The 15,417-nt window shown below is 38.7% G+C and overlaps 1 long non-coding RNA gene across 1 annotated transcript in view; it reads right to left on the bottom strand.

Moving 5' to 3' along the window:
- Window positions 1-1,580: 1,580 nt before the first annotated feature.
- LOC140598992 (uncharacterized) overlaps window positions 1,581-15,417 on the bottom strand; it is a 45,864-nt gene continuing 32,027 nt past the window's right edge. Inside the window, exon 5 of the long non-coding RNA XR_012001540.1 lies at window positions 1,581-1,754. This is a non-coding gene — a long non-coding RNA (uncharacterized lncRNA). The remainder of the gene's footprint in view (window positions 1,755-15,417) is intronic.

The following is a 15,417-nucleotide window of genomic DNA, read 5'->3' on the forward strand; positions in this document are numbered from 1 at the left end:
TTGCAATTACATCTCTGCTACATTTTTGCAGCTAAACATTATAATGAATGTATCTAAAACATGGTATGTTCTAGATCAATATGGCCTCCTCAAGGTCTGCGTTGGCCTACACCCACCTTCAGCTTCTGTGGGCCCACACTGCACAAGACATCTTGCCTTCCAAGCACTGCCTCAGTATTGGTGAAAAAGCAGCTTTATTAGGTATTTCAAATAACAACAGAAAATTAATCTCTTCAGCAAATGTCTTTCTTTTTTTAAAATATTTTATTTATTTATCTATGCATGAGAGATGCAGAGAAAGAGGCAGAGACACAGGCAGGGGGAGAAGCAGGCTCCATGCGGGGAGCTCAATGCGGAACTCGATTCCAGGATCACAACCTGAGCTGAAGGCAGATGCTCAACCACTGAGCCACCCAGGTGTCACAAGTGTGTTTCTTTTAAATATATTTTGTAACAAATTACGTGTTTAATGTTTTCTGCTTAAACAATATGTCATAATAAGATTTTCTAGCAATAATTAATGAAGTTTTTCAATAATAAAAATAGTAGAGATATGTCAAATGTAATTTTTCTTACATATCTACCATACAAAAATGGGAAAAGTGAAATAAAGTTAAGACAGAAGAAAAGCCATACATTTATCACTCAGAGGTAAATAGTAAAACTATCTTTCCATTTATTCTATTTTTATATAAGACTATATTCACATGTATATTAAAATAAACATAGGATGGCATATACAGTCTTAAAATACATATTTACTATTTGCAATACTGGGAACTTATTCCTCTGCAACACCGTTCTAATGGCTTTATAGCATGCCATGTTTTAGCATTTATTAACCAATCCCCTTGTTGTTGTTGACATGCTTTGTTTCTCATTATTCACTAGCAGTATACCCAAGGACTCAATTGCAAAAGAAATTTGGTACTGTTGTGGCTTTCTGCGGAAGAAAAATGGACTGAAAACAGTTTTCATAGAATTAAAGAAGTAGGCCCAGTTTTAATTGGATAAATAAAATGAATGAATAAAACAAACATTTCAGCAGTTTTTCAAGAGCTCTGGTGACAGAAAATAACATGAGGTTTTCATTTTGGTCCAAAACCCCGGGATATTGTCATAATTTAGTTAAGTGCTATACAAAAGTTTAGAATAATAATATCATTATATCATTTAAAAGCATGTATTGTATGTATCACATACTAATATATGTAATACTAATATAATCAATATTTATTAATACTATGGACACTTGTTATAAAGCCTTTTTTATTGACATATTTTTATTGAAGTACAATTAGTATCCAATATTCTATTAGTTTGAGATGTACAACATATTGATTCAACATTATTCAGTGCTCACCATGATAAGTGCAGTCACCATACAATATGATCGTAAAATTATTGACTATATTTCCAATACTATACCTTTCATCTCTGTGACTTATTTATTTTATAACTGGAAGTTTGTACCTCTTACTTCCCTTTATCTGTTTCACCCCCCCCCCTTACCTTCCCTCTGACAACCAACAGTTTGCTCTCTTTTATTTATTTATTTTTTGCTCTCTTTTATATTTGAGTTTGTTTTTGTTGTTGTTTTGTTTGTTTCTTTGTTCATTTGCTTTGTTCTTTTAGATTCCACATAGAAGTGAAATCACGTGGTATTTGTCTTTCACTGTGGATCTACAATCTTTATGTTCTTCAGAATATACGACCTTCATGATTTTTAAATTTTAAATCTCTTAGATTCAGTCCTGAAAAGATACACACACAATAAGGAAACAAACATTTATTTCAAGCATTTACTTGAATTATTCCAAGCACACAGTTGGTAGCTGATTTACTGGACAGCTTACTATATGCCTACATTTGACTCTGTAATGTAAACTATTATATCAAGTTTCCAAGTGCATCTATTTGCAAAGAACACTCTCTTAAATAATTAATTTTATTATCATAATTAAATAAAGGCAAACAAATCTATCACTATTTCGTGTGAGAAGAAACAAAACATTAGCTGTTCAACTTTCTCTAGATAGAATAAAAACGTTTTGACAAAAGACAATACCAACCGCACAAACCCAATAGCAAAAGTAAGACAGTAATGATCAAAACCTAGGAAGATAAACATAAAATAGTTTTCTCAAGTGTTTTTTTAAAAAAACGTTATTGTGCAGATGTTTTCAATAATCACTGGAGACTTTTTTCTCTAAACATTTAGCAATAAACTTATTTCTAACGTGGCTTTATAGTTTTATATTAAATAAATCCACCATATATGCTAATAATTTCCCTAATAAGGACTCATTTAACAACTGGGATCTGAAGCATTGAGTAATAATGAAATTGTCCCTTCTTAATTGTGTTTGTGCTTCAGAGTGACATGCTCAGAGGCCCCGTTCCAAGGGAGAAATCAGAAGCAATTTCCTATAATCATGCTTTATTGAGATGAATAGCTGAAAAGAATGGACACAGTCAAGCATTTCCTAACATTTACTGACTGTGCAACTATCATGCTTTCCTGTCAGAAAAATCTGAGTTCTGATAAAGGAGTGTAATAATAAATTTTTAGAATACTTTTACAGTTCAAAATGCCTCCAAAGCCAATTACACACATGTGAAGATTCCTGATAAAATTTTATGGTCACAGAAGATAAGAATCTTGTCTTATAGCCTTACAAGTACATCTACATAAAAATATATAAAGTGGAAATCACTTTTATTTTATTTTTTAATTTAAATTCAATTTGCCAACATATAGGACATCATTAGTTTCAGATGCAGTGTTCGATAATTTATAAGTTACTTATAAAATCAGTGCTCATCACATCACAGGTCCTTCTTAATGCCCACAACCCAGTTAACCCAACAAGTCACCCCCTGGCCCGTCAGCAACCCCATTTGTTTCCCATAGTTGAGAGACTCTCATGGTTTCACTCTCTCTCTCTGATGACTTCCCATTCAGTTTTCCTTCCTTTCCCCTATGATCCTCAGTGCTGTTTCTTATATTCCACTTGAGTGAAACCATATGATAATTGTCTTTCTCTGAGTGAATTATTTCAATAAACATAATACCCTCCAGTCGCATCCGTGTTGATGTAAATGGTGGGAATTCATCCTTTCTGGTGGCTGAGTAATATCCCATTGTATGCATATACCATACCTTCTTTATCCATTCGTCTGTCACCAGACATCTTGGCTCTTTTGTTTCCACGGTTTGGCTACTGTGGACATTGCTGCTATAAACATTGGTGCACGTGCCCATTCAGATCACTACATTTGTATTTTTGGGGTAAATACTTAGTAGTTCAATTGCTGGGTCATAAGGTAGCTCTATTTTTAACTTCTTGAGGAATCTCTGTACTGTTTATCGAGTGGCTGCACCAGCTTGCATTCCCACCAACAGTGCAAGAGGGTTCCCCTTTCTCCACATCCTCTTCAATATTTGTTGTTTCTGTCTTGTTAATTTTAGCCATTCTGACTGGTGCAAATAGGTATCTCTTGTGGTTTTGATTTGTATTTCCCTGACGGCAAGTGATGTGGTGCATTTTTTCATGTCTCTGTTGGCCATGTCTGTGTCTTCTTTGGAGAAATGTCTGTTCATGACTTCCCCCCATTTCCTAGCTGAATTGTTTTTTTTTGGGGGGGGATGTTGAGTTTCATAAGTTCTTTATAGATCTTGGATACTAGCCCGTTATCTGATGTGTCATTTGCAAATACCTTCTCCCATTCTGTAGGTTGTCTTGTAGTTTTGTTGACTGTATCCTTTGCTGTGCAGAAGCTTCTTATCTTGATGAAGTCCCAATAGTTCATTTTTGCTTTTGTTTCCCTTGCCTTCATGGATGTATCTTGCAAGAAGTTGCTGTGGCCAAGTTCTAAAAGGGTGTTGCCTGTGTTCTCCTCTAGGATTTTGATGGATTCTTGTCTCACATTTAGATCTTTCATCCATTTTGAGTTTATCTTTGTGTCTGGTGTAAGAGAATGGTCCAGTTTCATTCCTCTGCACGTGGCTGTCCAACTTCCCCAGCACCATTTATTGAAGAGACTGTCCTTTTTCCAGTGGAGAGTCTTTCCTGCTTTGTCGAATATTAGTTGACCATAGAGTTAAGGGCCCATCTCTGGATTCTCTGTTCTGTTCCATTGATCTATGTGTCTGTTTTTGAACCAGGACCACACTGTCTTGATGATCACAGCTTTGTAGGACAACCTGAAATCAGGCATTGTGATGCTCCTGGCTTTGGTTTTCTTTTTCAATATTCCTCTGGCTATTCGGGATCTTTTCTGGTTAGGATTAATTGCTCCAGCTCTGTGAAATACGTCGATGGTACTTTGATAGAAATTGCATTCAATGTGCAGATTGCTCTGGGCAGCATAGACATCTTCACAGAATTTATTCTTCCAATCTATGAGGATGGAATGCTTTTCCATTTCTTTGAGTCTTCCTCAATTTCTTTCATGTGTGTTCTGTAGTTTTTAGAGTACAGATCCTTTCCCTTTGATTAGGTTCATTGCTAGGTAGGTTATGGTTTTTGGTGCAACTGTAAATGGGATCGATTCCTTAATTTCTCTTCCTTCTGTCCCATTGTTAATGTATAGAAATGCAACTGTTTCTGTGCATTGATTTTATATATGGCCACATTGCAGAATTCCTGTACGAGTTCTAGCAATTTGGGGGTGGAGTCTTTTAGGTTTTTCACATAAAGTATCATATTATCTGTGAAGAGTGAGAGTTTGACTTCTTTGCCAAGTTAAATGCCTTTTATTTCTTTTTGTTTTCTGATTGCTAAGGCCAGGACTTCTAGGACTATGTTGAATAGCAATGGTTAGAGTGGACATCCCTGTTTCTGATCTTAGGGGAAAGGCTCCCAGTGTTTCCCCATTGAGAATGATATTTGCTGTGGGCTTTTCATAGATGGCTTTTAAGATGCTGAGGAATGTTCCCTCTATCCCTACACTCTGAAGAATTTGATCAGGAATGGATGCTGCAGTTTGTTAAATGCTCTCTCTGCATCAATTGAGAGGATCATGGCTCATGTCCTTTCCTTTATTTAATGTTCATTGACTTGCAAATGCCAAACCATCCTTGCAGTCCAAGAATAAATCCCACTTGGTCATGGTGAATAATCCTTTTAATGTACTGTTGGGTCCTACTGGTTAGTATCTTGGTGAGCATTTGGCACCCACGTTCATCAGGGATACTGGTCTATAATTCTCCTTTTTTGGGGGGGTCATTTTCTGGTTTGGTGATCAAAGTAATGCTGGCTTCAGAGAACAAGTTTGGACGTTTTCCTCCCATTTCTATTTTTTGAAACAGCTTCAGAAGATTAGGTTTTAATTCTTCCCTAAATGTTTGGTAGAATTCCCATGGGAAGCCATTTGGCCCTGGATTCTTATTTCTTGGGAGAGTTTTGATTACTGCTTCAATTTCCTTGCTGGTTATGGGTCTGTTTAAATTTTCTATTTCTTCCTGTTTCAATTATGGTAGTTTATACGTTTCTAAGAATGCATCCGTTTCTTCCATATTGCCTAATCTGTTTGCATATAGTTGCTCATAATCTGTTCTTAAAATTGTATATTCTTGGTGTTGGTCATGATTGCTCCTCTTTCATTCATGATTTTATTAATTTGGGTCCTTTGTCTTTCTTTTTTATGGGTCTTGTTAAGAGTTTATTGATGTTATTAGTTTTTTCAAAGAACCAGGTTCTAATTTCATTGATCTGTTCTACTGTTCCGTTGGTTTCTATTTCACTGATTTAGCTCTAATCTTTATTATTTCTCTCCTTCTGCTGGATTTAGGCTTCATTTTCTGTTTTCTCCAGCTCCTTTAGATGTAAGTTGAACTTGTTTATTTGAGATTTTTCTAGTTTTTTTAGAAAGTCATGTATTGCAATGTATTTCCCTCTTAGGGTCACCTTTGCTTTATCCCAACAGTTTTGAACAGTTGTGTTTTCATTTTCATTTGTTTCCATAAATTTTTAAAATTCTTTAATTTCCTGATTGACCCATGCATTCTCTAGTAGAATGCTCTTTAACGTCTGAGTGTTTGAGTTCCTTCCAAATTTCCTCTTGTGATTGAGTTCAAGTTTCAAAGCTGTGATCTGACAATACACGAGGAATAATCCAAATATTTTGGAATGAAACCTGATTTGTGATCCAGTATGTGATCTATTCTAGAGACGATTCCATATGCACTCAAGAAAAATGTGTTTTGCAGTCTTTGGGGAACCATAAACTTGGTATTTGCCTGTTGTTTCAGTTAGTGTTTGGGGGAGAGGCCTGCCACTCTGTTCTCAGATGTCTTTTCCTGGGCAGAGTTGCACTGCCCTTTGCCAGGAGGTTGGGTTCAGGGTAAGCTGCTTCTGGTTGCTCTATGTGGCTTTTGTTCCCTGAAGTCTTTCTGTGCCTCCCTAGAGGATGAAAATAAAAATGGCCATGCCTCAATCTCCAGCCTTGGAGCTGAAAGATTATGGTGCCCTCTCTTCAAACCTCAGGGATAAGCAGTCCTCACTTTGGTGTATGCCAAACTCTGCAAACCCTCGCAGTGTGCACCCACGCTGATCCTCCTGGGGGCAGGTCGAGGGTCCCCACATAGAATGCTGGGATTCCGTTTATGGCATACTGAGCTGAGAGCCCCCTATACTAATAGCAGCAGTTTCCCTGCTCCAATGTTTGGGAGCACTGTGGGCTTAGGCACCCCTGCTCTTTCTGTGACCCTGGGATCCCAAGGCCACACTGTCCACCTAGGATTCTGTCCTGCTTCATCACCTGAGCACCTTTCAGGCAGGGACATCTCTCACTGGAGCATATTTCTAAAGTTTCCAATTTTGTACTCTGGGGCTATATCCCTTTCTGGTAGCTGACTTGCTGAGACTCCCTCCCCTCACCATTTATCTTCTAATGTGTCCCCTCAGATTCACTTCTCTCTACCTCCTATCTTGCAAAAAGTGGTCATTTTCCCATTTGTTGAATTCCAGCAATTCTTTTCTTGCATCTTGGGTTGAATTCACAGGTGTTCAGAATTATTTGATAATTATCTAGCTAAATTCAAGTGACCAGATGAAATGAGGTCTCCTACTCTTCTGTCATCTGGCCTGGAAATAACTCATCATTTTTACTTTAAATGCACTGACATTAATTTCAACTAAAAATCTTATATCATTTTTTTAAAGGCTTGATTTTTATCTCATTTCCCTGGTAGTATTTGTAGATTTGACTGAAAATCTAATTTAGTACATATCTGGGTGCCACAGAGCAAGATGATTAGTAAAGTTGCTTTACACATATTGAGAATTCTGGAAGGTGGAGGAAATGGGTTAATTTCCAAACTGACGAAATGTAGTGCTAGATTTGGATTTTCAGATTCCAATTTTCCTTTTTAGACAAGAGGTAGTTCTACTATAAGGGAAGTGTGGCCAGAGCTCCAGTAGCCCTGTTTGGAGGTTTCAACCTCCTGACAGGCAAGATGGCTTTTATACTCTGAATGCTGCTGCACATGCTGTTGCCAATGGTTTCTGACGATGGGAATAAGAAAAGGATAGAAGAGGGATCCCTGGCTGGCTCAGCAGTCTACCTTCAGCTCAGGGCATGATCCCAGGGTCCCGGGATTGAGTCCCACATTGGGCTCACTACAGGGAGCCTGCTTCTCCCTCTGCCTGTGTCTCTGCTTCTCTCTGTGTCTCTCATGAATAAATAAAATCTTACAAAAAAGAAAAAAGGATAGAAGAATATATGAAAATAGCTTATAAGATTTAGTGCTGATTCTTAACATCCTCTGGCATGAGCAAGCTGTTGAGTGATGCTTCACTTCATCTTTCTGTTTCCTTTGTTCTTGCTTTCCAAAGTTTCCTTAGGCTTCTTTGAAGAGTCTGAAGATAGGATAGTTCCAGAATTCATTAGTTCATCAGACCCGCAATCTCCCCCCTAGAGCTGGGTCTTCCCAGCCCTCCTCTAGAGTTTCTACCTTCTTTAGAACTGGTCTGACATAGCCACAGACTGCTGCTCAGTCTCAAAGCTTCTGCCAGTGATGAAAACACCCAGAGAAAGATGAGAGGCTATTGTCCCAAAGTCTACTTCTTAGGAACAAGGACACTTTTTCAGGAAGCCCCTAGCAGACTGCCACTCACATCCCATTGATCATAACTGGACATCCTGTCCACTATTGACTGGTCCCAATTAGATTCCTCCCTGACCTGAAAATTGGGTTTCTCCCCAAGGAGAAGGGGAGTTATCTCCCTAAACAAATAGTGATTCTCATGGCATGTAAGTCATTGGAGAGTCAAGAGTGACCACTAGAGGGTGGAGTTACTTGTGAAGGGACACTACTCACAAAGATGAAGGCTGACAGAATTTGTTTGATCCAAAGATTTCATTGATTTGTCCTTCTCTTTTGGGTGGGGTGAAGACTTCTAGAAAAATCCCTGACTAGACCCCATTCCCCAGTAATATTGATTCAATATATGTAGGCTATGCCCAAGCCATCACTATTTAACAACCGTCCAGTGATCATAGTGTGTGGCCAACATTGCGACTCATGGCCGTACACTCAGGACCTGCTGGTATAGAACAAGAGGTGGCACAAATGAAGTTTGCTTTACCTTAATCATCCAGTTCTCTGAACTAAGTTTTTAGTCATGAGGTTGGCTAATGATAGAACGGTACTAAATTTTCCCATTTTTCCACCTCCCTGATGTCCCTGTATCTCTCCTGGAAACACTCTCAGGCAAGGACAGCACCGCAGTGTATTGGCCTTTTCTGCTTTGCTTTTTTTTTTTCTTGGTCTTCTACTTAAATACTACACAGCCTCACCCTCACCCCACCCCACATTTTCTACCTTGCATCTAGTGTCACCTTGCTGACTCATTCCCTCTGACATGCCCTCATGTCACCTATGGTTTCTTATACTTTTCATATTTTGCAGTCCACTCTACCCTCGTAATTTCTCATGCTTCTCTTTCCAGGATGAAACTTCAAGTAAAACTGTTAGTTACTTTATCAACAAAATAGATTTTTTTCAGGAATAATAGAGAATAGCAACTTGAGACAAGCAAGTTATGTCAAAACCAAGTCTGGAGAACAAAGGAAAGGAAAGCTCTTTTCTAGAGGGAAGGGGGCATTGGGAGCGGCTGTTATAAACAAGTCTACTGGAGTAGACTCGGTTCATTGGCTCGGTTCTGAGTCTCTCACTGGCGAGGCTATTGCCAGGCAAGGAGAAAAATCGCTTTTTCCCCCTGCAGAGCAGTATAGACTTCTTTTTGCCAGAATGCAAGGTACCTCTCCTGTGGGTTCTGCAAAGAGCTGCAAGGAGCAGCATGGTGTGAGAGCTCCCCCTTCTGGCCTCCCAGCTCCATTTTAAGTGGGGTTTCCTTTGCTCAGTTTCACAAAACTCATGATGGATTTTAAAGGCAATCTCATAAGCATTATATAATCACCCCCACCTTCATTTGCCTGCTGCCACATTTGTCTTCTCAGTCCATTCACGTGCTCAATCCATGGAAAGGGGGAGAGAGTCCAGCTGGGTTGAATTGCAGTAATGTTGCTGCATAGCCAGTGATGTCAAATTCAGTATCAACAACAGGTGTTTGTCTTTTTCGCTCATGATACATATCTGTTATTTTCTTTCTGGGCTGCACTAAGCTTTATGAGGAATGACCAGCTCTTCATTAATTGTCTACAATGTGTGCTTTCCAGCTACTTTAGATGGGCAGTCTTGTTTTTCATCATGTGTTCATACTTCTAGTGGCATAATATGGTATGTACTTCTTTTGATAAATTATATTATAAAGTGATAAAGAATAGAGCATAATAAATGGACCATAAATAAGTACTATTATCATATTTTAGCTGTGCCTTTTATATTAGTGTTAAGTTTGTTCAGGGAAAAGGGCATCAGTTTATAGGTCTGAGCAGAGGATCATCACTCCCTAAGAGGGCCTTTACCTCATGCACAAACAAGAGGGAAGGCTATTGGGACAGAAATCATAGATCTGATTCTAACACAAATTAACTCCGTGATAATCAGTAGAACAGCCTTGATACAAATTACAGATTGACCCTCTCAATATCTACTTCATTTTCTCTTAAAGTGTCTTCCTGTCTTATGGAATCTGGAAATCTGTACATGACATCTTTCTGAGTCTCTTGCAGCTGAGATTCCATATGTGCTCTGAAGTCTACCAAGCAGAAGCACATACCCGGGTCATGGAGGAGTGGGGCCACATGAAGAAATCACAGTGTGTGTAGAGACCAAATTTTCTTTCAGACTTTGGTGAAGCATCTGATTGTTCTGTGGAAGCCGCTGAGGGAAGTACAGTGTCTAGTTTCATAGCATGGGTGGAAGGCAGCAGCAGCAGTGGAATTCATAGTTTATCAATCTCATGAAGAGGCTGGGCATTTCTTTAGCTATATTTCTGCTGAAAGCACAGCAACAAAGCTTGATTCGAATTTCCAGAAATTCTGCAAACAATCTAATACACAATAAATCCAGTTCTTCTAAAACTTACTGGAGTCTAGCATACTATGTTGAGCAGTGTTTTTCTTTCATCATTTTAAGGGTGTCACTCCATCATCTTCTGGATGGCATTAAGGAAAAATATGCTAACATGTTTATCTTGTTCCTATATTTGTAATGCATCCTTTTTCTTTGGCTACCTCAAGGTTTTCTCTTTGCTTTTGGTTTTCAGCAGTTTGAATATATGTCTAGGTGGTGTGTGTTTGTGTGTGTGTGTGTGTGTGTGTGTGTGTGTGTTTATCTTGCTTATTCTCTAAGATCTTTATGTCCAGGTTTGGTGTCTATCATCAATTTTTTAAATGCCTGGTTATTTTCTCTTCAAATATTTCTTCTACCCTCTCCCTCTTCTCACTCAAAGATTCCAATAGCATCTCTGTTAGACCACTTGCTATCATCCATCATTTCTTGAATGCTTTGTTCTGTTTGGTTATTTCTATTGATCCATCTTCAAGTTTACTTATTTTTTTCCTTAGCCATATGAAGTCTACTAATGAGTATATTGGAGCCATTATACATCTGTTATTCTCTTTGACTTGTACCATTTCTTTTTTTTTTTTTTTTTTGACTTGTACCATTTCTGTATATTTCATTGTCAATCCTGTTAGGCCTTAGCCTTGTCTTATCTTGTAGGTATGAGCTTTACACACTGTGATTAAACCAACTAGAATTTGGGTTTATTTACTTATTCTTGCTTTTTATTATCACCATGCAGTCAAGTCTAAATGATGTCACTGATTTTAAGTAAAAAATTTGAAAAACGTGAACTATTCCTCTCTGCTTTCTTAGGTTGCATGTGTGATTGAATCAATTGGTTAAAATGTAAAAAACAGAAAATGTATATTGTGTCACATTAGAAGAAAAGAGAACCAAGAGAATAAAAATAATGTAAATATTTCACAGCTTTCCTAGGAAATAATATTTGATTCACCTCAAGTGATTTATCATCTGAACTGGGATACTTTGGAGTGAAAGGGAGATACTGAAAATTACATGGAGGGACAAGTTATATAAGGACTGTCTTATGAAGATCAGACTGGTATCACCCATGTGATACACCTATACACATCTTTCTGAAGTAGTACTCTCATTACACTCCAAACATAAATTAGAGTTCCATGGGGCAGGCTGGGAAGGCGACAAGTAGGAGAACCTTAAGCTTAGATTGTACTACAGATACACATTGATAACAGCCACATCAATGCAAGTGACCCAGAAAACAATCCAAATATTGGCAGAACAGATTTTCTAAGGCTAATCATGGAGAGGAGGCCATGTCCAAAATTATAGGAAGGGCAGAGACCAAAATAAGTGTTAAGTCAGGAACCAAAATAAGCATTAAGACCAAGCACCAGAGGGAGGGACACCACAAGCATAGAGAAGGGAGATAAACAGACCTCAGAGTGGCACCCCAGACATTGGAAAGCTGTTCTGTGAAAATGAGTCCCCATAACATTTGGCTTTGAAAACCAGTGGGGCTTAACTTCATGAGTTTTTACAATCAGGCAGGCTTAACTCCATCCGAGTAATTTAAAAATCAGTTGGCTCAGCTCTAGGAGAGACATAGGGCAAAGGGAAACTGAGTCCCCACCTTTAAAGAGACAGCAAAATAAACAACCTTATGGAGATACAGCACAGAAGCAGCAGTTGGGTGTATATAGGAAGGATATTTATATACTAATCTCAGAACATGAACTGGAGTGGCAGGGATGTTTAGAAAATTTCTCCATGAATAAAAGACTGTCAGGCATCATTTCTTCTCCTTACCCTTACCCTCACCTCAGCCTAGATCTCAGACACCTGCAGGAACTAGCATAAACATTCTCCATATCTCTTGATTACACTGTGCTCCTGCCCCTGCACTCTTTTAAAAGTCAACCTCACTCAACCCACCCCACTCAGCAGGAGTTTTTCAAAGTGGCTTCTGACACATTTCATTCTGCAAGCATCACCAACAGTAACGAGCACCGCTCCAAAAAGTGACTTTTGCCCTGGGAAGAGGGGAAGATAGCTACACATACCAGTTCAGCTACAGTCCCAGCACTGGGCCGGAGCAGACATCACATCTGATTGCCAGTCCTGCACCAGATGAAAACATCACAGAGGGCAGCACAAGTAGAGCCCTGTAGTTCAGGGTCAGCCCCTGCCCCAACAGACTGGGGGCAGACCTTTGGTATGACTGCAGTTCTCACCAACCAACAAAAGCCTATCAAGGGACAATGTAGGGAAAGATCCTTGCAGTTCAGTGCAACCACAGCCCTGCAAACAGGCTGAGGGCAGGCATGTGTTCTAACCCAACTACCAAATCAAGTTAACCCCAAAATGGCCCCTTACAAGCACAAGGACCAAATCTTGCCAACAACAGGCAAAGGAGGCCATTGCATCTGGCTGTATTGAAGGCAAATGCTGCTCAACCACAACAGTAGGGTGCAGGCAATACACATAGGAGACACACCTGAAGCACTGGTTCTGGTCAACAGGGGCATTGTGCTACAGGACACCAAAGGACCTTGTCTTCCTTCAGCCACTACTTTAAAATCAGGACACATATCTGACTTTCCTAATACACACAGAGTTAGACAAAATGAGAAGACAGAGGAATATGTCCCAAATGAAAGACCAGGACAAAATCAAGCATAAGAGCTAAACAAAACAGAGATAAGCAATATGCCTAAAAAAGAAATCACTATAATGACCAATGAAACTGAGAAGAATAGGGGATCTCAGCGATATTTTCTCTTTTTAATTATTTTTTTAATTTAAATTCAACTTGCCAACATACAGTATCACACCCAGTGCTCATTCCATCAAGTGCCCCCTTCAGTGTCTGACATACAGTTACCCCATCCCCCTGCCCACCTCCCCTTCTGCAACCCTTTGTTTCCCAGAGTTAGGAGTCTCTCATGGTCTGTCTCCCTCTCTGATTTTTCCCACTCCATTCCCCTCCTTTCTCTTATAATCCTTTTCACTATTTTTTATATTCCATATATGAACCATATGATGATTTTCCTTCTCTGATTGACTTATTTCACTCAGCATAACACCCTCTAGTTCTATCCAAGAAAGAGACAGAAAAATACAGAAAAGAACCAGAGTTGAAGAAATCAATAAACAAAATTTAAAATACACTAGAGGGAATAAATGGCAGACTAGAGGAAGCAGTGGAAATGATCAGTGAGCTGGAAGACAGAATAATGGAAAGCAACCAAACTAAATATAAAAATTTTATTTTATTTTTTTTAAGATTTTTTTTATTTTTTTTAAATTTATTTATGATAGTCACAGAGAGAGAGAGAGAGAGAGAGAGGCAGAGACACAGGCAGAGGGAGAAGCAGGCTCCATGCACCAGGAGCCCGATGTGGGATTCGATCCCGGGCCTCCAGGACCGTGCCCTGGGCCAAAGGCAGGTGCCAAACTGCTGCGCCACCGAGGGATCCCAATATAAAAATTTTAAAAGAGGATAATAAAAAAGGAGGATAGGTTAAAGGAACTCAGCAACATCATCAAATGTAAATACATTTGCATGTAAGGGACCTGAAAGGAGAAGAGAGAGAAAAGGGAACAGAAAATTTATTTGAAGAAATAAGAGATGAAAACTTACATAATCTGGGGAAGGAAATACACATTAGATCCAGGAGGTGCAGAGATCCCTCAACAAAATCAGCCCAAGGAGATCCACACCAAGATATGTAAAAATTAAAAAGGCAAACAGTAGTAATAAAGGGAGAATTTTAAAAGCAATAAGAGAAAACAGTTACATACAAAGAAAAAGCCATAAGGCTATCCGACTTTTCAGCTCAAACTTTGCAGGCTAGAAGGGAGTGGCATAATATATTCAAAATGCTTACAGAAAAAAAACCTGCAACCAAGAATATTCTACACAGCAAAGTTACTGTCCAGAACAGAAAAAGACATACAGACTTTTCCAGGCAAACAAAAGTTAAAGGAGTTCCTCACTGCTAAATAAGACTTCTAAGAAATGTTAAAGGGTATTATTTGAGTGAGATGGGGAAAGGCCATAATCAGGAGTAAGAAAATTAGGAAAGAAAAAAAAATCATGGGTACATACATAAATAAAAAAGTAGTAGATTAATCAATTATTAAACCTGTACTGTATTAAGCCAGTTTAGAGTTTAAAGGCATAAAATCAGTAAAATCAACATCTATAAAAATCAATCAAAGGATTCACAAAATAAAAGGATGTAAGTTATGACACATATACCTAAAATACGGGTGGAGGAGTAAAAATTCAATGCTTTTAGAATGGGTTCAAACTTAAGTGATCATCAATTTAATATAAATCTCTATACGCATAAGATGCTATCCATAAACCTAAGGGTAATCACAAATCAAAAATCTGTAATATATATGAAAAAGAGAAAGGAATCCAAGCATGTCACTAAAAAGCCATCAAAGGAAAGAAAAAGATAAGAATAAGCAGTACCTACAAAAACAACCATAAAACAAGTAACAGAATGGCAATGAATACACACCTATCAATAACTACTTTGAATGTAAATGGACTATCTGCCTCAATCAAAAGACATAGGGTGGGGGATCCCTGGGTGGCTCAGCGGTTTCACGCCTGCCTTTGGCCCAGGGCCCCATCCTGGAGTCCCGGGATTGAGTCCCGCGTCGGGCTCCCGGCATGGAGCCTGCTTCTCCCTCTGCCTGTGTCTCTGCCTCTCTCTCTCCCTCTCTATGTCTATCATAAATAAATAAAAATAAATCTTTAAAAAAAAAGACATAGGGTGAATGAATGGATAAAACTCAAGACCCATCCTTATGATGCTTACAAAAGACTGAATTTAGACCTAAAGACACATGCAGGTTGAAAGTGAAGGGATGGAAAAATATTTATCATGTAAATGGGAGCAAAAACAAAGCTTGGGTAGCAATACCTATACTGGACA

Source organism: Vulpes vulpes, chromosome 5, assembly GCF_048418805.1.
Source record: "Vulpes vulpes isolate BD-2025 chromosome 5, VulVul3, whole genome shotgun sequence".
In the NCBI taxonomy this organism is placed as follows: domain Eukaryota; kingdom Metazoa; phylum Chordata; class Mammalia; order Carnivora; family Canidae; genus Vulpes; species Vulpes vulpes.